This window comes from Calidris pugnax, unplaced genomic scaffold, assembly GCF_001431845.1.
Source record: "Calidris pugnax isolate Ruff unplaced genomic scaffold, ASM143184v1 scaffold4, whole genome shotgun sequence".
In the NCBI taxonomy this organism is placed as follows: domain Eukaryota; kingdom Metazoa; phylum Chordata; class Aves; order Charadriiformes; family Scolopacidae; genus Calidris; species Calidris pugnax.
Window position 1 is genome coordinate 3,504,766 of NW_015090781.1, and position 20,116 is coordinate 3,524,881.

Genomic DNA, 20,116 nt, shown 5'->3' on the forward strand with positions numbered 1-20,116 from the left:
CTCTGGGGCGGGGGGTCCGGCTGTGGGGGCCCGCCGGCCTGTGGGGGGCCCGCCGTGTGAGCGCTGTGGTCTCCGGGGTGAGGGGGGGCGGCCGGTGGGGTAGGAGGTCAGGCTGGGCTGACAGGGGTGGGAGCGTCCGTGGGGTGCCTGGGGCTCTCAGGGCTGGAGGAGGAGGCTTTTGGGGGCCCACCTAAGGTTTGGGGAGCCCCCTTGGCTTAAGTGGAGCTGGAGGAGATGCAGGGACCTGAGTTCGGGGGTGCCTGTGTGTTGTGGGGACGGAGAGGTGGTGTAGGGACCTAGGTATGGGTGGCAGTGCCTCTTGGAGGTGCTTTGTGTGGCAGGGTGGCTGCGGGACCTGCAAGAAAGGTGTCTGGTGGTTGACTGGAGATGATGGGAAAGGTGGCTCTAGTGGGGGCAGAAGGCTTGAGCTGGCAGGTGTGCAGGGGCCCGTGGTTGGAGGTACTTGTGTCTTTTGGGGGTGGTGACAAGGAAGAAGGTGACCTGTGAGGAGATGGGGCTGGAGGGAGACTTGGGGTGAGCTGAAGGGTGACCATGGGGCAGCTGGCCAGAGGACCTGGGTCGGCAGGGAAATGGGACTCGTGTGGTGATGCACAGGTGAGCTGAGCTGGTCTTCCCATGGCAGGAATGGCGGTAGAGATTCCGTGCGAGCCTCTGCACAGAGAGAAGGAAGAGGGGAGCGTGTCTCTACCGGGATGGGGGGAACTAGGCTTTGTCTTTGTAGGCTCTGACCACCTGCTTACGACCTTCTTTGTACCTGGAAAGGGCTTTAATGAAGTTGATTCTCTCTTCTTTATCTCTTTACTTTGTCTCCTGTCTATGCTGCAATGTCAGCCGTTCAGATCTCCGGTGATGTTCTTGGGACTCCCAATGTAGACGCCTGTAAACCTCTCCCACCTTGATCTGTATGCTCAGTGTCACTTGGAGAGGACTCTCCAAGGCCAAGCAACCTGTGCACGGTCTGGATCTTACTGTTCACGGAGTCAAGATGTCTTTTTCACCCTACGTAGAACATAAATCAAATACGATGACTTCTGATTTGATGTGGTCTATTATAAGGTACAAATTGTAGTTTGCATTTGTTGAAGGTCTGAGCCCGTGAGATGCTGATCTGTGACTGTAGGTCACAGATACTGTGGGTTGCACGGTGCCTAATGTCACAGGGAGTGTCCCTTCAGGAAGGGGTCCATTGAAATATTTCCCAACGTTCCTGCAGGAGGAGGTGAGGAGTTTGTCTATGACTACAGATGTTTTCCCCCTTTTGAATTTCTCTCTTCTTCTCTCATGCTGAGAGCATGAGATCTGTTTTATAAGCTGTAGAATTTGTTGGTAGCGCCATCCCAAACCTCCTTCAGGCTAAGGTTTTGGCCATTGCTGCCTTAGGGAGCCAGGGGCAGGACTGTGCTGAACGGTGTGTTTTTCACCTTGTCACAACTGCCTTTAGCAGATGGAAGTCCTACTGCTTGCTCCGTTTCACCTGCGAGCCGAGGTACACAAACTAAGTGTATATAAGCTCAGGCCTGTTTTGCTCTGGTTGTTGCGGTATTCCAGCTGCAAGAAGCAATCAGGTGGTAGGATGATCTGTACAGAAGCTGTGAAAGTCTTCAACCTTATATGTGCTAATAAAAGTACCATACCTGCTTTGAAGACGGTGAAAAATGCTCCCTGCTTTGTACAGTTTATGCATTAGTCAAGGGGCAAGTAGAAGAAAGGAATAGGAAGTAGAAAAGGAGGAGAAGAAGTAGGAGGAGAGCGTGGATGCGACCATATAGCGAGGTTGCTTGTGGAATAGTTGCATACCTGCCTTGTGGATATCCTCTCCAGTCACTGCACCAGAAATAATCCTAAAATAATGTCTTGAGTGGTACAACACATGAGAGTGGGGGAGAAGAGCTTTGGCGGCCTGTGTTTTCTTTCACTTGGATACGGAGGCATCTTTTTACTCCTTTTCTTTTCATAGTTTGTCTATATAAAACTCTCGTGGTTTATTTTAGATCTTAAATGTAGACTCTGTCTGTCAAAAGGCTGGTATTATCTCACTGCATACTAGCGATTGACAGCTACCCACTCAAAAATGACAGCGGTAATGTAGGATCTTGAAAACGAGCATGTAACAAAACTTTGTCTGCTTTGGTGCTGCCTTAGAGCCCCATTTCCTCAGAGCTGTCGGGCTCGTAGCGAAGAGCTGCAACGGGGCAGTGCAGGACTTGGAAGATCTCTGCACCGAGGGTTCCTGTGTTTCCAGCTGAAGCCCTGACAGCATTTCCCTCTTGTCCTCTCCACATCATCGCTGCCCTTGCTGCCTCTTGTGACTGCTGCCTGCTTCCATCTACCTCGCAGACGTTTGCCATGCCCTGCTTGCTTCTGCTGTCAGGGAGAGCTGCTTGTTCAGGGTCCGTGCCTCCTCACCTGCAAAAGCTGTCCCGTCCCGCAGACCTGGTGGTCTAAGGCTGGGTGGTGCTGCAGGAAATGTGTCCTCTAAATAATTCAGGAGGTGGAGCTGTACTGCCTAGCTGCACTGAACAAACATTCCCGAGAACACGCTGTACTCTGCAGGAGGGTCTGATTTTTTCAGGTTAAAATAAGTCCAGGCTGCCTAGGATCTTCAAAGACCTTTCTTTTAACTAAGACTTGGTTGGGGTGGTGGAGGGAGGAGAATGAAGATAATTAGCTCGTGGCCATCCTGAATCCAAGTTGTTTAACTGTCTCCATGGCTATTCATTGCAGTTTCGCTTATAATCAGAACACAAAACTCCGTTATCTGGAGTTAAAGCATTTATCAATAGATTATGGGCAGAAGTACTGCAGTTATGTAATAAAATTGGGATAAACGTCACAGGAAGAAGAAATCCAGCCATGTTCAGTTGGGACTGTGGGTGTACAGCCTTAACTACATACCTTTTGGAAGGAGAAGGAAGTGAGTTAACATCTTTAAAAATGAGCTTGATCAAATTTGTAATGAAAGACTTCGAGCGTTAATCATTTTTCTATTGTAGTTTTTCTCTACAGGGCAGAGTAAAGGTTATTTGACTGCCTTAACTATCTGTCTGCTTCCCATGCCTGCAGCTTAATTATCACATAGTTTTCTCAACTGTTGTTTTCTTTAAAAACAAGAGATTTAAGTGAATGTTAACTATGTGACAAGTTTGAGGAATCCGTCTTTCTCTAATAAGGTGGTTTTGAGCCAAAATCTGACAGAAGCATGCTCTTCTTAAAGGCCCATTTCATCCCAAATTAAAGATTTTGCTTGAAGTGCTGTGACTTGAGGGATGATTCATTGTATGTGACAAAGAGGACGAATCCTTGCTTTAAGGAGGAACTCAGCGTGACTGTTGCTGTGGCTAACACCCCCGTAACACAGAGTTTCTGTCCAAGGCAGTGCTCGAGCTGTGACCGCAGCTCTGATTGCACCAATATGGACTTACCAAGCTTCAGCCAAGAGTTTGGCTGCGTTCGAGCCCTTTCAGAGCATCACTTCAGGTAGTCTGTGAACTCAACGGCAAAGTTTCAGTTATCCTCACGTAAGAGAGGCTCATGTCCTCGTCTTGGGAATTTAAGACAACTTTTTTGGTTAAGGTACAAGTGATTAGTTGCATCTGAACTTCCATGTCTCCTGAAATGCATCGGGGTCCTTCAGGAGGAGAGCTGCTTGTAGAGCGGTAGGATATATTTTGACTGCCATGATATCTTTGTGACTCTTGGTTTTTGGCTTGCTAATTTCCACAGTTTTGGCAGGAGGCAGCAGAGATCAAAGTACGTCCTGTACTTGCTCAGAACAGGAACCTCTAAATAACTGTGCAGATTGGATTAAGGACTGCTCGTACCGTGATGATTATACCACCGCGAACTCCGGTGGCTCATCTGTATAGCACGCTTTCCCGCTGAATAAATTTGGGTTTTGTTGTGAGTTGCCCTCACAATTACAGGCGACGCTGTAAGGATTTCTCCTCCTATCTCTGCAGCTGTGCAGCAGATGGAAAGCCTGCTCTGAACGTGTCCGATGCATCTTGGGGAGGAGTGTGACGGTTTGCTTCAGGATAGTCAAAGCAACTCTGTGACTGGGACCTGTCATTGCCTTTCTGAGAATTTCCCTGCCACCTTCCAAATATTAACAAAAAAATATAACGCAACCTTAACAATAAACTCGGGCAGCTCTTGCAGAGTTGTGCTGTGCTGCGGGGGGACTCGGAAAGTTTCATCTGCCAGAGTTGTTCCGATATGGTTGGGGATTTTTCCATCCTCCCAGCCTCGCCAGGGTCGGGCCAGGTCAGGCTGGTGACAGCATCCAGTCCCCACTGTCCCCGAGCGGTGGCTCTGCTGGGTGCCGTGCTGCTGGGCAGCAGGGATCCTCCCCAAAATGGTGATACCATCATCGACCCTTCTAGGGAGACCAAGGGATGGATGCGCTCGGTGTTTGGCCATATTTCAACGGCGGTTACTCAACCCTGGCCAAAACACCCATCGACCCCTCACTTCCATTCCTAGAAGCCCCGCTCCCCTGCGCATCTTCAGCAGCTTTTCTGCTGGTGAAAGTGGGAACTGTGCTCTTGGCTATAGCTCTGTCAGCCTGCATTAACCCAGGGTAACCCAGGGTTATGTTGAAGTTGGCCTTTGTCTTTTTTTTTTTTCCTGTGGTATTTGAAAGGCATTAATGTAGGTAACACTTTGTGATTTTTTTGTAATCTGAAAATACATGGACACCCTGTGAGGTAATGGGCAGTATATTTAGTAAATGCAAACCACCCATCTTTACTTTTTGACTTTTTTTTTTTCCCTTTTTCCCTCCTTTATTGGGAGGGCTGACAGGCTTGAAGAGGTGTTCGCTTGTGGCAAAAAGCTGGTGATGGGCTAGTGATCTTCTGGCGTCCTCCTCCATACAGTGTTGTCTGTGCTGTGCCCTTTGGTCGTGGCTGTGCCTGTGCAATTGTGTCCTTGTCAGGCATGTTCTGCAGTTTTAGGAAGCCTGAGCTACACGTGGCCTTTTGCTCTGTCTCCTGACAACGTGCATATTTGGTACTGGGTTTGGGGATGTTCCTCTAGTCTGAGCTGCCCTGTTTTACAGGGTAAGAATTTGCCCTTTCTAGTTAGCTGCATAGGAATTTTCTCAGCTTATTAGTGCATTTAACCGGTGATTTTTATGGCTGTACATGCTCCCATCTTGCATTTGTTTCAGGGGGTTCATGAATCCAAGCTGCTCCTGCCAGGGTTGCGCAACGTGGGCGAAAGGACTCAGCGTGTCAGAGACATCTCAAAAGCAGTTTCTGAGGCAGGGCTGGTGACAATCTCGGAAGGGCCATTACTCAGGGCAGGGCAGAGATGCTCATTGCACGTTGCGGGACAACCCGATTGCGCCAGCTTTTGGTTTGTGCTTTCGAGATGGAAGAAAGTGAGCCCTGAGCGTAGGACTGTACTCCTGAATGGCTTCCGTGGAGAGATGCTGATGGAAAGTCAGGTCCGTCCTTCCCCCTGCTGTCTTGTGTGAGTTGAAAACTCACAGGTAAGAAGGTACGTTTTGAGATGCCAGGACCTGAGTGCTGTGGCTGGAGAGCTCTGACAGTCAGTTGCTCACGTGGCTGAGCCTGTGAACAGTTCAGGCAACAAACACACCTGCAATAACAGCTGGCTGGAGAGAACAGGCTTGCCAAGCAGGAATTGCATGCCCATACATTGCCTGTGACACCAAGCATGTTGGTGTGGCAGTCACATACAATGCTTTTCCGTGATCTCACAGATACTGTTTGACTGCAGAGGAAGGCTCAAGGTGCTGCAGAGCCCTGCGGTTTATCTGCTTGGACACGGAGGAAGTTGGTTTGCCTCTAATGATGTGATTGTCAGTGAAATCACTGCCCCCCAGTATTATTTTTAGCTGACCGCTGTAGTCCCTGCAGTGGCCTGTGGAACTCATGGGGCACTTTGCAGGAGGTTTGCTGGGTGCAAAGGGAGGTGACGTATGCAGGCTGAACCATTAAATGCCAGTGTGGCCAATGTTCCCTGGCACGCTGTGCCCAGAACACCACCTGCAAAAAGGAAGGAGAGAGTTTATTTTATGTAAAGGCAGCGTGTGGTGCTGCTGGTTTCCTCCAGGCTGCCTCCCCTGAGCCACTCTCCATCCACCCGGCATCACCCGAGGATGGTCCGAAACAGCAATAGAAAAAAGGATGGGAGAGCTGGATTGTGTCGGAGACTTAGATGCAGTTTCCCAATTCTTCCTTCTTACCAAGCACTTTTACGCCAGCACATTGTAAAACAAATCCAGCCACTGACAGTGCACTGACAGCCTGCTAGGAAGTGACTGCTTCAGCATGGAAGAAATCCCCAGTGCACCAGGGGACAAAGCTTTTGCCATTTAAAATGCTGCTGGGCTCTTGCTGATAATGGAGATGAGGCTGGGGAGCAGCTACCAGTACTGACAAGCTGTAGGGTGCTGGGTTTAGGGAAGGAAACCGGGACCTTTCCTTTTCTCATGGAGATTTGAGACCTCAGGATCCTGAATGTGGTCCTTAGGACTGGCAGAGGAAAGAATTTGCCTAAAGAAAGGAAAGAGCTGCTTGCAGTAAAGAAAAGGATTCTCCCTTCTTCTTTCCTTTTTAGTCTTCCGCATTACTGTGAGATAGAAGTTTGTACTATGGACTAGATGATCTTAAAGGTCCCTTCCAACCTAGACTATTCTACTTTTAGTGGCAATTGTGTTTTTATTTCATCTCTGGTTCCAGTGTGCACAAGGCAGCAATAGAAATTCCAGAGGCAACTCAAGAGCAGGGATCCACAATTTAGGGGAGAACTTTGTAGAGCAGGGTTGATGGTTGGACTAGATGATCCCAAGGGTCTTTTCCAACCTAAATGATTCTATGATTTTTTTGAGATCTGGGAGGGTTCACCTTCAAAGCAAAAACTAACTGTATCTTGATTCTACTCGAGGTTGAGGGAGCCTGTCAAGATACTGATTTGCCAAAAGTCCTGAGGTGGGTCACAGAGTGACTTCACCCAGGAAAATGGGTTTTGTTGATGCAAAGAAGATAGTTTACGGAAGGAGGTGAGCTTTATACAGTTACCAGTTTCTGTCTCCCCATTAATTAATTTTGAAGCCACTGGCTAACTTGAACTAGATAGGATAGGAAGAGATCTCAGAAGCATAAGATTTCAACAGAATTCCTGAAAACATAGGCACAGAGAGACCTTCAAAAATAATGGGGAGGCATCACTGAGCGAGAAGCTACAGTTGCAAGCTTATTAAACACTGGGAAATTTGCAAGTCCGTGATTGACTGACTTGGTATGTGCTACAGCTTCTGGAAAACTTCAATGGGAGCTCACAGTTTGCTAGCCTGTGGAGTCAGTCAGCCTTGTGGGTCAAATTGATGGGAGGTCAGCTTTACGGAGCTCCGGTGGTTACAGAACTACTTTTATTTTTCTTTTTCATCTCCTGCTGGCTGAGCAGCAAATTGAAGGGGAAAAGGCTGGTAAGCTGTAGAGACAGTTATGAAGAGTGTGTTTTGCCAGAAATCTCACCAGCCATCTCGAGCTTTCCCTGTGTAAAAGGTGTCGAGCATTGCCTATTGGAAATGGGGAGGAAGCTCAGACATGAATGGGATGCCAGCAGACTTTTTCGTGAGCAGAACTGATCTGCTCTTTTCTCTCGTGTCCTAGCACAGACAGATATGACCAGCAGGTCAAGTACTGTTGTCCACGAGAGAATTTCTTATTGTATTTTTTTTTACTTGATACGGAACTGGAGCTCATAATCAAGACAGTCTGGGATAATGCTGTCTGTCAAACAATGGTGCAATTGTGGCAGCCACACCAGAAACCTGATACGGAAAGAGTGCAAAATATGCAGAAATACTTGCCCTTGCGGAGCTCTGTATTCCTGACTTCTTTGTAATAAGTTTCTTGTTTGTTAAAACTGTATCAGTAGTTGCCTGCTTGTTTTTAAAGAAACACCTCTTTCTCTTGTGTGGGATCCTCTTGCAATCCCAGTTGGTGGATGATGGCCAACAGGAAGCCACGGGAGCTGTACGTCTTCAGCCTCAAGCAGAAGATCCGGCCATTTTGTTGCATAAAACAGTGGCAGCTGTCCCACTGGTTGTGGGCAGGGTATCCATCCCATGGAGCTAGAAACCTGCTGCAAAGGCACCTTTTAGAGCTCTCTGCTTGAGCTAAACAGGAATTGGGAGTAATTGGTGTGAAATCAAAGGATTAAATGGTGGCTGGGGTCTGAGGCAGGAGGTAGGGGAAGGGCTGGAAGAAGTGGTGGGCATTGTAGATGTGTTGTAAGGACTGGACAAAACCTGTTAGGAAACTTCTTTTAGTGTGTCTTCAAGGCCATGATACTGGGCTGACTTCATCTCATCCTGTGTATCAACTGTAATTGTGTTGGGAGAATTACCAAAAGTGCTCCCCCCAAGCCCTTCCTGGGGGGAGGAGGAAAGTCTTTTCTCCAGATATGATCTGAAAGACCTTTATTCTCTGCTTGGAAAGCATTTAATGCAGGTACCTGAATGCATGTGAAGGTCATGACTCGAGTCTGGCTCTCTTGTGTGATGAATTCCTCCTTTCCTTACTGGTTGTCTTGTTTGTTCGTTTGCAGACTGCTTTTCAAGCCGTGAATGCTGAAGAGGAGAAGGAGGGTTGCACATGTATTGTGTGGTCTTCAAATTACCTTGTCGTTTTGACTTCTGTCTTTTTTAGAAGCAGCCGACTTCACAAACAGCTTGCATTTGACTCTCCAGTCTCCTGTGATCTGAAGCTTAGATAAAGCAGGCTTGCAGACTTCTGTCATTGCTTATTGTCTCCGTTTACTGACACTTAGCACTTGGGCTCCGAGGACGCCTGTCTTAAATTGCAGTGTCAAAAATAAGAGCCCTTAATTTATTTTCCTCTCATTTTCCTAGCTGTATTGTTTTCTCTTTGTCTTATTGTTTTGCTCCTTTTTCCTACCCATCTTATTAGGAAATTTCTGCGTCTCGCATACTTGATTATTAAATATAGCTCTCGTGTTTGTGGCTCATTGTTTTACTGAGTTTCTTTCTTACTTTTTTTTGCTCTGTCCTTGTATCCCTGTCCTTCCCAGGTCTTGCCAGAGTACGTGACCACACTAAACCACCAGCGAGTGGTTAGGCTGTGGAAAGCAGAGTCGGGAGTTTCCTTCTCCTCCGACCTGTTTTATGCCCTTAGGCCTGTCCTTTCACTGCAAAGTCCCAGGATCATCCTGCCATTAAAAGATGAATTCAGGAAGTCTAGGGTGATTTTGCTCTTTGTAGTATTGTTTTCCATTCTGAAACCTGTGGTCTGCTTTCTCTGGAAGGAGTAGCTGAAGAAGTGGTCGTATTATTTTCAGCAAGTTAGGTATTTATTGAGAAGCATTGTGCCAGGAAAGCTTTAGGTTATGGGACTAGACAAATCTGTTGTTGCCTCACTTCACCTTTGCCGGTGTGCAGCTCTTCTTGCTATGATCCTATTCTAAAAGATTTTAGAAGCATGACAAAGGGATTAAATATATTCAGTGTGTCCTAATAAAACAGGACTAAATTTGTATGTGAGCAGTTAACATTTTGGCTTTGGCTTGGGAACGTAGAGGAGATCTTCAAGGAAGGAAAACAGCACTAGACAAGATGTTCAGGGTGGTCTAGCTGGGTCTTGTGCCCACGTGCATCTTGATCTTCTTGAAGCAAGCAAGTGGAGGATGTATTTGTGTCCACGAACCCGTGAGCCTTGCATGAGCATCATCTGAAGGCCGGGTGAGCTGCTGCTGTTGATGTAGCCATCACTGTGCTGTTAAGACAGAAAAAAGTTAATTTTACAAATCTGGAAACCTCAAATTCTAGTGGCATTCTGCAAGTTGAGGCGGACTCTGAAATGAAGGACCCTAGATTTTGTTTATTTGTATCCTTGCTGCGAGAGCTCTTTTTATCACTAGCTCTTCTCTCGCACAGGCACTGCCTGCCAACAGTCCTTCTGAAGGCACTTCTTCCTTCAGGACAGGGTGCAAGGTAAAACTTGTTTATGCTTTTAACTAATGTCGTTAATTGAAAATAGGCTTTAAAAGTAGTGCTTTTATCTGGTTCAACCCGTTAACTTGGTCTTACACTTCTGTGTCTGGGCTTTTTCCCTGTCCTGACAGCCGGCATCTCGCATGTTCTACAGTGGTGAGGGCACTTGAGGGTCAAGTGTCTTGATAGTTCACATAACCTGAAGGATTACTGGGAAGGTAAAAGATTAAAAACCAAAAAAAAATATAGTTTTCAAAGGAAATTTATTGAGTTTAGTTGTTGGTGGGATTTTTTTGAGGGTGAATTTAAATCTATTATCAAGAATAATGATTTTTAAAAGCCACAGCATGCTCTTGAGTCTTTCCTTTGACACACTGGTGCTTTTTACAAGAGGTCTTCAGTCCTGACCCTGGCTTACCACATGATATTAAGCAAGTAATTTTGCATTTCTTATCTAAAATAGGGACGTTAGATGGTGAATGTACTATGAACTGTGGGGGTTTTTTGTATCAAAATAGTGGGAGATTGTGTAGTACCAGGTGTATAAATACCCTGTAATTTTCCTTTTCAGCTGAAGGCCTAGATGAGAGTCTTCAGGTCTAAATTATTAATTGTTAACCGAGAAACTCCTGGTTTTCTTCTGCAAGGTTTCGGTCCAAAGGTTTTCAATGCCCTCAAGTGCTATGGTCAAACTTTACCTAATTGTTGAGATACAGCTTTATTGTTCTTGGCTTCTTCCATACTTGAGTGGGGACTGTTCTTCTATTTGTCTGGAAAGCATTACTGTAAATAATCAGACAAACAAGGATCAAGCTTTTGTGCACCTCACAAATTGCATGTGCTGTGTTTACTGCATAGAAGATGAATAGCCCAAGCAAAAGCTTTTCCTTCTTTGCAACTCTAAGTGACTTGGTTCTGTAGTGAAGTCAAGAAGTTTAAATTCTTGTATCATGTTCTCCCTTGGAGGCAACAGCCTGCAGAGATGCAGACGTGGGACTAAACCAGCAGGTTCAGTGAGCAGAGCTGTGAGATGAGAGCAAGCTTGCTGAAATGAAAATACCGAACCCGAAAAGAGTGTACAGAACCCAAACTGGCAGCGTAAACTGTTTTGGTAGCTGCATTTGGGCTTGAAAAGTCCTCACATGCCTAGAAGTCTATTTTCTAGACCCTTGAGCTGCATATCAGGATCTTTGGATGGCTGTGAACCGTGAGACCTGCCGTGTGTACCTTGGGGCATGAAGGGGAGAGGGAGCCCGGAGCAGGTTGCCAGCAGGTCCTCTTTGTCGGGGATGGCCTTGGGCTGGACAGGCAGAGTTGGCTTCCAAATGCCCCTGAGATGTGGAAGTCAGCACGCAAGTTTGCCTTGCTTTCTTTGGCAGCAGGGAATTTGAGTACCCAGCTGCTGGGAAGGCTCAGACATCTGGTTTAAGTTCTTTACGGGATGGGATGCTTTTTATAATATCCAACCTTTCCGCAAAGAGTAAGATGATCTGATGTGTCTATGGAGGACGTTTTATATTTGTACACTAAGAAGACATCCTCCATTTCCAAACGAGCCCGTGTCTTGCATCTCTTGCTATTTTACATCACACTTTTCATTTAGGTGATAAAATGAACCTTCTAGGTTTGACTTCCTAGTTCTTAACCTGCCTCTGTCCCCGAGTGCTTGGCCTTTCCATACAGCAGAAGCCTCTCAGATAACTCTCATGTCCTTCTGCCAAGAGGGAGCAGGGGACTTCCGCGTGGGTGGTGGGTGTTCATCCTTGCATTTGTTGCCCTCATTAAAGTGAGAGGTTGTTCAGTTTGTGTCAATAACACCTTTGATCCTCTTATTTAAATTAGGTAGTGGGTGTCTTGCAGAAAAGACCTCTTTGAAGCGCCTTGCGAGGTTATGCTGCTGCAGGATGGTTAATAAAAGTTTTAAAACCATACTGGACTGGATACTATGAGTAATTTCCCAAGTACAGTTCTTCCTATTGTAGTCTGCCTCAAACACGATTTATACTCAGCTGATTGGCCTCATGTGGACTTGTGCCTGTGTAAGTAGCAGCTGAAATCAGCGGTCTGAACAGCAATCTGCAAGTTGCAGACAGTAGGTTATTATTTAGTGAGAATGCTCCCCAAGTCTCTTGCTGCAGCGTTTTCATTCAAAAGGTCACTTCCGTGAGTTCGTGCGCAGCTGAATTTAATGTTCTTTCTCAGCAAGGCAGGCCACACTGGAGAGTGCATAATTACAATAAATACAACTTTGTTCTCAGCTGAAAAACCCATCTGAAATAAATTTTTCCAGCCCTTCCAAGAAACGCTTTTAGTAAGATAAATAAAAGCAATTCTTGCAGATTTCACATTCATTCAGCAGGAATGTTGGTGGGTGTAGGGTGCCTCCACTTAAGTCACTCATCACTGTGCCTTCTGGGCTCTATCAGCTGGGATATTCAATAGCTGGCTGAGGCTTGCATTTACAAATTGGGTTTCTCGCAAACCAATTAAAACCAACTTCATTATTTTTTCCTTGGTTTGAATCCTGGTTGTTAGGTTGAGTACAATGGTTCTTAACAGCAAGTACAGAATTGAGATAGACTCTTAACTTGGGCAAACTTTAAACAATGCTTTGATAGGTGCATCTGTTTTTAGAGACGTGCGTGTATTTATACAAGTTTTTGTGGCTTTTTTTCTTTTTTTCTGGTTGGCACTTCTTTGTACGCAAAGTAGATGTGTTTTCTTCTGTCTTCTGTTTTGCAACACTGGAAATACCAAAAAGGTCTCTGCCTAAATACAGAAGAAAAGCTAAGAGAGTGTTTTTTTTCCCTGAACTTATAAGTACTTAAAAAAAAAAAAATCCCCCCTTCTTTCAAAAGACTGAGCAGAGTGTGAAATTCCCGAACTTCCTTTTATTTTTTTTTTTTACCAAGCATATCCAGGAGGCTTTACTAGCTGATCAGGATCTTGCATGCTGATGGGAGGTGAATCTTTGTGTAGTTTCTCTGGATCCATGAGCGGGTCTGGTTACCTCTGAGGTTTCAGAGGGGCTCTGCGAGGTGGTGGTGAGTGTCTGCTCTTTCCCTGCAGAGCCCGTGGAAAACCAGTTCTCAGTCTTCTCCACTCGTACGTCTTGCTCGAAACTGCCAGGACCTTGGGTTTGGGAAGTACCTGGTAATAATTTTTTGCTGCAAGGTCACTCTTTTGCAGGGTTCTGCTGGAATCTGTGAGGCCGCAGGGGAGCAAAGAGTGGCATGGTGATGTCAATGGTAAATTAAAGATAACAGAGCCATTCTGCTCTTGCAGTGAATTTGGACGGCCCCGTGCTGTTCTGCCTGGCATGAAGAGCTGGATATAAGTTGTGGCACCCTAGTATCTATCTTGGCCTATTTTCTCTTTGGTGAGAGGGAGGTGTGGAGGCCTTTCTAAAGGAAAGAAGAGCCTGATGTGTCTGGGCAGAGAGAAAGTAGAGGGAGGTCACTGAAATCTGACCACTCAGACTTCATTAAATGGAAGTGATAGTCCTGGGCCTGGGGAGGAGGGGTGGAAACTCATTTCTATTTCCATTCATGGGCTGAGCGCGAGGTTAGATATTCATCTCTCAAAGACTTGATATCTCTTCAGGCCCCAGTGGGTTTCCATTGACACTGGAGAATGATCAAAGGGAGAATATGCTCTCTGTCATCGGATTGTTGGTTTGGACCTTACGGTCACGTTCCATATCGATCGGGAGCAGGTTTCATCAGCACTTAGATCATGACAATCTGCCTTTTTTTCTCAAGGCATTCTAGTCTCTCCTTGCTAGTCTCCTTTGTTCCTGCCACCCCCTTCCTTTTCCTGATGCGAGTCTTTGTGTTCTCTTTATTTTATCTGCTGAAGTGATCAGGAGTTGAATACTTGGTACTTGCTAATGAAGTTTCTTTGGCAGGGAGAGGGCCGGGGAAGCTCATTTAAACTAATTGTTGTTTTAGGATCTCTCTAGGCATCCTGACCCTATGTGCAGGCATGGTTTATTTTTGAAAGATTGTCTTGAGTTCAAAAATCAGCTCTTGTCCTAAAACTAAAATACACATTCATCAAAACCTGAATTTCATGTGGGTTGTGTAAACGTGTAATTTGCGTTAGGTCCGGTCACTGGAAAATACGTGTTGCTGTTGTCCAGGAAGTTAGAGTGCAAGAAACGTGGGGAACTTCAGAAAAGTCACATTAACTGTGTCTCCTTGGAGAATTGCCTCAGAAATCCTGACCTCTGTGTTTCTGCTGTGTGCTTTGTATGACGCCAGCAAAGACGGTCACTTGGAGCAGTTGTGACATTCCTTTATCCATGTGCTTGTGTGACATTGTGAACTGTGGGAAGAATAATGCCGTGCTTCCCAAACTGCTTCCCAGGAACTCTCCCTTTTCCCCCGCGTGTGGCACGTGAGCCACCGCTCTGACCCACAGGCACCGTCTGCCTTGGCCCATGCCCTGTTTGCTGTGGTCAAATCACACAAATCTTTTGCTCGGGGTCCATGCACTTGACTTCCTGGAGGGTGATGGCTGGGGTGCTCTCTGGCACCTCTCCTCCTTGTGTGTAAGGTTTTAGGCTGACCTGGGTACCATGTTCCTTATCCCCATCCACCAGAGACATTAGTTTTACTGTCCTCTTTATCAACCCCGGCAAGGGTTGTTATTTAACTGTTGCTCAATATTTTCAACGTGATCTTGGGATGACTGCGAATTCCTTCAACCCCTTGTTTTGTTTTAGGATTCCTAATCCCATTTTCTATGACTAAGTTCAGTTGCGTGGTTTCCACGGCGAGGATTAGGGTTTACTGCTGTAGGTACGTCATTCTGCCTTTGAAGCTGCTTGCTCATGCTTTCCTTGGCAAGCTCCAGCAGACACGCTGAGCAACAATAGAGATCATATCTTTTGGAAGCTGCAAAAGGGTTAATCAGAAGCATGTTGATGAAACCAGGTTGCTTACCCTTTCAGGCTTTTACTGTGATCTTTCTGGAAGATTTATCACCTGCCTTTGTAATTTATATTACGTTTTTCTTTCCTTTCTTGAAGCTATTTTAACGCTACGTTTGATATTGTTAAAAGTAACTATGATAAGCAACTTTTCTTGGCAAGCCCTAAGTTGCACACCTCTTGGATGCAAACTGGAGAACGTGACTGTCTTCATGTGGACGGCATAAGATTTTTTTGCCTGGTAGGTTCAGGGAGCTTGAATGAACATAGGGCATCTGAAGTCCATCTGTAGCTTCAAAACAAATCCAACAAAAGGACTCGCGTCCCCCAGGCAGGGAAATGGCTCTAGAGAAAAAGCATCTGTACAAACAGGTTTTTTGTAGGAATGGTCACATTGTAGTTGAGTTTACTTCTGTGTGCAGGAAGAGGGGCTGACGGCTATTCAAGGGCGTATTATTTTTCATCAGGGAGATTAAAGGTATTGCTATTGATGAGGAGGTTTCTTTGTGTGGAGGCTCTCCAATGAAATGGAGCACCTGCGTGTACGCAGTACTTCTTTAAAAATGTTAAACAGGATCTACCCTCTGTTGGGAATTGTTAATTGTGCTTTTGGCCCTATCCACCTCGCAGCAGATGTACCATTGTGAAATTTTTACAACCTAATAAAATATTAGAGCATGCTTCACTTCAAGAGGAACTCTGATGGCTGCTCTCTGCTAATGCCTCTTTGAAACCAGGTGAGAAACGTGTGTTTGCTTCATTGGGACTTGGACCTACTTCTGCTGGCAAAGCACCGGGAATATTGATGGAAGGTTCACAGATTGCAAAGAGCTGGAATAGTTCTGGTAGGGTAGATGGTAGAAACCGGCGTATTTGGTTCAATGCAGTGGACACACGGATCATGAAAACCTTAGTTTTTAATACATTGACTCAAAGTGGAGGTATTTGTGGTTTTGATCCAAATGCATCTTGATTTTAGTGCCTTTCTAAAGACACGAGGGAGACTTTTTGGACTTGCTGTGTTCACCCCAGCCTAGTAGGGAATGCTGAGCTTTGCCAGTTGTGACTTTATGTTACATGCTTGTAATATCAGGATCTTCCAGAAACAGGAATCTGGTGACTGTTCCTTATATTTTCTTGTTTATTAAAATTGCACAAATCTAGAATATTTTTATTTCTGAAGATTTCATTTAGCTAACGTTTTTTTTTTTTTTCTTCCCAGGAAGTGTCATCTCCTGGGATTTAAATATCTGCTGATGCAAATCTTTGTGATCACAGCTACTTAAAGAACTATGGAGTGTCACATCATTTGGTTACCAGTTTGAATCTAGTCCATTTTTACACTCCTAATGCCTTTCATCAGGATTTATTTGTTGCTTAAACTAAAAGCAGAGCATATGTTATTCAGAATGATGGATTCAAGTGGAGAATAAAGGCGAGAAGGAGGTTTTTCTATAGCAGAAAATCCTGTTTGACTTGTGTCAGTATCTGTATATGCTTGTCAGTGTCCATGGTGCTTTACAGAATAAAGGTAGCATCTTCTCAGAGGAAGGTGTGGTTTGCTGCATCGGATGTGATGCAGAAAGGCGACCTCACTCAGCAGAGAAGTGTATGCATTAGTCAAGTCTCGTATTTTTTGGTGTGATTTCCTATGACTTTTAAATGGCAAGAGCCTTTGAAGAAAGTATAGGAGAACATAGACTGTGAGGAGAAAGAGATTCTGATACTGGAAATGCAACGTGAGAGCGTTTTGAATAGCGACTGAAACATTTTTAGAGGAAGTATTTCTCAAATGCTTTCAGGCAGCTGCTCTTCTAAAGAATGATGGTTGGTTGGGGTTTTTTAATTTCTTATTTCTTCCAGCATTTACATCAGGATCTTTGTATAAAGCTTCACTTCTAAATCTGACCACTAATCTCAGTTTTCTGGTCAAGAGGTGTGGACTTCACTTTAGAGTAAAATCTGTCCATTTCCCAGACTGCAGAGAGTTTGAAATGGTTCAGTTGAGCCACGTGGTCTTTTTGCAGCTTCACGGTTCCTCCTTGTCGATTCATTGTTTTAAAGTTGGGAAATTTCTTGCAATCTCTTTGAGAAGTGTTGGGATATGGAAAGCCTTGTGAATCCTTGCAGTCAGGGGTTGACCTCCTGCGTGCTGGGATCTGCCTGCAACTGCCTCTTACTTCCAACCTTTGCCTCAATGTTTCCTGAGCGCTCTCTGGCTTGTTTCAGGGACCAGCTTGGCAGCGTATCAGGAATCAATAGTTGGAGTCCTTCAGGAAAGAAGTTGAAGATGCTGAAGTATGAATTCTGGTGTCCTGGTTGTTAGAATCTGTTAGCAGACACGTCAAGATATGAAGAAGAGAGATGTGAAAGCCGGTACAAGTGTTCTCTTTCTTTGTGCTCCTGAGTTGAGAAATTAGGATTCCTGTGCATCTCATGCCATGGGAGGTTACTGGTGACTTATGTCAGTATTGGGAGGCACAAAAAGTATTTGTGAGGTGTGGAGGCAGGGAAAAAAAAAAGATATTTAATGGCATTAAGAAAAAAAAACAACAACCCAAAGCCAAATGCCTGTAGAACTTGAGTTATCACTGTTGGCATTATGTCATGGGGATTCCAGACCTGTGAGTCTTAAAAATAGGTTTTCATATGTGTGCACTCTGTAAAGTCTTCAGTCGTGTGGAGTTCTGATTTCTTGGCACTTTGGGAGAAATTATGAGATCATTCATTTTCATTCCTGATGCTGCTTATTGCTACCATATTCCTGGTTATGTCAGAGACTATTGGCAATATTATTTCCTACTTAGGCTATTCTGTTACAGTTGAGTGTGTGAGAAGGATCAAGTGCTTATTTCTGTGTCTTTTTTTATGCTGATTTGTTTTATAAACGCAGTATTGAAGTTCTGGCTTAGCAAAGGAATACCAGCCACTAAACTTCTCTCTGTATTTTAAATCTGATTTGGCTTTTTGGCTTGTAGCTGTGATTTCAGCCAGAAATGGTGCATGGCTAGAAATCTTTATAAATTACCATCTGTGTTTTTGCTGGAGACTAAAAGGGGAAAGTTAATGAAGTGCAAAGGATGCTTCTTTTTTTTGTTTGTTTGGTTTTTTGTTTGGTTGGGTTTTTTTTAATCTGAGTTATGAAAAAATTGGCAAGTTGCGAGGGATAATGTAAATCTGGTGTTTACTTACTATAGTTAGTGAAATCTTCCCTTTACAGAAAATTTTTAGAGTGAATTACACTTTCAGTTTACTTCCTACTGTGGATGAGTAAAAGAGAATATAGTTATCTTGAATATACACATGTATATACAAAAGTATACATTTGGGCTAGAACAGGGGGAAATAAAAGGAAGATGCCACATTTTTACTGATAATTATCTGAAGATTAGCCCTAAAAATATGGTTGTCATCAACAATTGCTAGTTTTCACAAATGGGATGACTTTGTATTGGTTTTCCCTCATTACAGGCAAATCACCAAGTCATAGGATGTCCATTTCTGAAACCTGAGATCTTTTACTTGGGTGTGATTCTAGTTGTTTTTAGTGCGTGTATAAACTTTAATACACTAAACTAGCATGAAAAGCCATGTCAAATCTTTTGCATTGTGCAAAACAATAGATGTTATCTATAAACACAATGACTCTGACTTCACTTCTGATATGGTAAATTCTGTTCTTATTAGGCTGATGGAAAAGAATAGAAAACTGACTTTGCAACACGTGAAGTCCAGAACAGTTTGAGAATGGTCCACAAGTTATCTGAAGTCCTAGTTCTGTGTTATATAAAGGCCGTAGTGTGTCTAGCTAAAAACCTGGCTAATGTTAAAAAAATGTATTATCTGTCTTTTTGAAAATAGATGAAATAGATTGCAGAAGAACATATTTGTCACCAGGAAGTAACCGTAAACTTAGGAGGCATGCAGGCGTGACGCACGGCTGAACAGGACTGCAAAGAATAAAGGCAAAACCTCTTTCCCCTGGCTTTTCAGGCTGTAAGTAGGACCAAAGAAGACCTTCCATGAGGGCTGAGCAGGCTTTTCAACCCCCTCTGGTGTGTGTGCAGTGTCTTTATGCGAGCCTTTCATGACCTGGACTGTGGGCTGCATGGAGCAAAGCTGCCAGTTGTCACCAGCCCACGGCCATGGCTCTTCCACTCCTGGTATCAAAGGAGTATTAAGATATTAGTGATGTTTCATGTAGGTCAAATCGAACAGGAGAGTTCCAAAGTGTCCCTGTGCGAGTCCCTGTCGTGCTGCCAGATGTGCTTTACTGAACTGTTGCCTGCAATGAAGGACCTTTTGTGATTGCATTGATCAAGATAGTACTGTGGGTGTGTTCCTCGTCCAAGGGGAAAAGTGAGGTCAGTAGGAATGAATGTTGTGCTGCAGCTCAGACTGGAAAAGAGATACTTTGCTGTCCTGGGAAGAGCTCATCCCTGACTTCTGCTTTGGGACATTCTGTCTAACGTGGCAGGTGACTTTCTTGTCTTCCTTGTTGGGTTGCCCTACCTGTTCAGGTGAAGGCCAGCTCTGTACTTTGTCCTCTGTGTTTTCCTCTGGCAGATGGTCCTTTCTGTTGTCCTAGTACAGGTACTTCAGCCTTGCCCCCTGCCTCCTGTTGGCTCAGAATTGCCTGCTGTGTTGTTGGGGCCAGGCATCCCACCCTTCAGAAAGCTGTAGGCCTGGTTTCAGGTCACCTCCACAATTTTTCTGGCTACGAGTCATAGCATGGGAGCTATTTGAATATGGGGCTTTCAGATATTTGGGGAGTGTGGTAGGAATAAAGGCCGGGAAAACCCTCCTGTCTGCTGTGTCTGCCGGTACTTCTGGAGGAATAAAGCTGGGATGCTCTCTTAGCTCTTCTCTTCTGCTTTTTGGGTTAGGTCTGCTTATTTGCTCAATGAGGGAAGAGTATTTTCTGTCTCGGAACACGGGTGGAAGTGGGATGGCTACGTATACTGCTCTCAAAAACTGAGAGAAGGCAATGTTGGCATTCTCACCATTTCCCACGTCTCCTATACCGACACACTGGCATTCCTCGTAAATTGATGGCAGAACGGATGAACTTTCTTGTTTTGGTCTTGCTTCCCTTCACAGTTTAACTTTTCTTACGAGGTGTATCTCTGAACAAGGGATATTAACAAAATGTTCATCTTCTTGGTTTTACAAATTTG

At 44.8% G+C, this 20,116-nt stretch overlaps 1 protein-coding gene across 2 annotated transcripts in view; it reads left to right on the plus strand.

The window, feature by feature from the left end:
- Window positions 1-20,116, plus strand: part of WBP1L (WW domain binding protein 1-like) — a 63,989-nt gene that overhangs the window by 570 nt on the left and 43,303 nt on the right. Inside the window, exon 2 of one of the 2 annotated variants that reach the window (XM_014960271.1) lies at window positions 17,169-17,315. The exons of the other annotated variant lie outside the window; for it this stretch is intronic. The gene's annotated coding sequence lies outside the window, so the exon portion shown is untranslated. The remainder of the gene's footprint in view (window positions 1-17,168; window positions 17,316-20,116) is intronic. 2 annotated transcript variants of the gene reach the window in all.